The 213-nt window shown below is 37.1% G+C and overlaps 1 protein-coding gene across 1 annotated transcript in view; it reads left to right on the forward strand.

The window, feature by feature from the left end:
• Positions 1–213, forward strand: part of dnah5 (dynein, axonemal, heavy chain 5) — a gene marked incomplete in the record, with an annotated part of 84,165 nt that overhangs the window by 34,998 nt on the left and 48,954 nt on the right.

Genomic DNA, 213 nt, shown 5'->3' on the forward strand with positions numbered 1-213 from the left:
ATTATAATCTTACGCAATGAATTGCACACTTTTTAAACAAAGTGCAATAGTGTAGTACACACTACTGCAAGTTTAGGTGCATATCTCCTCTGTTATGCTACAGCCATGAAACATTATAGTGTTTACTGGTTGGAATAACAAACATAGTTTTGGTGAAAAGATTTAAATCTCAAGCTCAACAGAATAATTGGGGACGCCCTGGTAGCTCCCCTG

Source organism: Morone saxatilis, unplaced genomic scaffold (assembly GCF_004916995.1).
Source record: "Morone saxatilis isolate NCDOM2014 unplaced genomic scaffold, NCSU_SB_2.0 Contig24, whole genome shotgun sequence".
NCBI classification, from domain to species: Eukaryota; Metazoa; Chordata; class Actinopteri; family Moronidae; genus Morone; species Morone saxatilis.